Raw genomic sequence first — 940 nt, 5'->3', positions numbered from 1 at the left:
GAGCAGTTGAATGGAATTGAATTTATTGTATTTATGACGGAATAACCGGTTCCCATCAACAAATGGAAGAAAATGCTGAACCAAATACGTCCTGTTGATAGAATCCAACCCTGACATCAGTGTAAAAACGAGTTGGAATTCAATAAACATGTTAGAGAACTGTGGCAATATAGAGGACAGAAGGAAAAGGCCATCGATAAGGGCAAGACGAAACAACCATACATTCGCATATTTGTGCCATTTGTCATGAGATATACGGAATTGAAACTAGTCGGCACTCATTCAACAAATTTGCAGTTTTTGCTACAGAGCGAGCAATATGGGGGATACATTTCAACGATATGCAGAAGTCACAGAACTAGTAACCCTGCAGAAAAAATTAATTAAGGGAAGGGAAGGGTCGCAACAATAACTCCCCGGTTTTATTCATTTGTCTGTAGTCTCTCTATAATACCCATGCATGAATTCATATGAAACTACAAAAAAAAAATAATTGACAAAATGTTCTGCTGAAAAATATCACTTGAAACATTTACAAATAATTTTTCTACAAGTAACAAAGAATTTTTGAGTGGATCGTCAATCATCGTGATTATGTCAGCCACTTGACCAAAATCATTTATCAACATCGAAGAAAAATTTTTAGTTTCTTAGTTTTTTTTTGTCAAAACTGGAAAACTGCTGGACTAATTAATTCTGGAATCTAACTCGCTTAAATTACATCAAGACTCTCCGATCGTGTCATCAATGACTTCCATCGCATCATTAATTTAGGAAATATCATTAATCCAAATTTCCGCTGACACATAAACTTACAAAGCACACACACTAACAAACACGCACATGCCTGTCATTTCGCCAAGCAGCTGAAATTGTTTGGAAGACCTTGAAATGTCGCCAAATACTGACAATTTGATTTTAAATTGTGGGTGGGATTACA

This window comes from Fopius arisanus, unplaced genomic scaffold, assembly GCF_000806365.1.
Source record: "Fopius arisanus strain USDA-PBARC FA_bdor unplaced genomic scaffold, ASM80636v1 scaffold00017, whole genome shotgun sequence".
NCBI classification, from domain to species: domain Eukaryota; kingdom Metazoa; phylum Arthropoda; class Insecta; order Hymenoptera; family Braconidae; genus Fopius; species Fopius arisanus.
The sequence above is the reverse complement of the archived record's forward strand: the minus strand, read 5'-3'. Positions refer to the sequence as shown.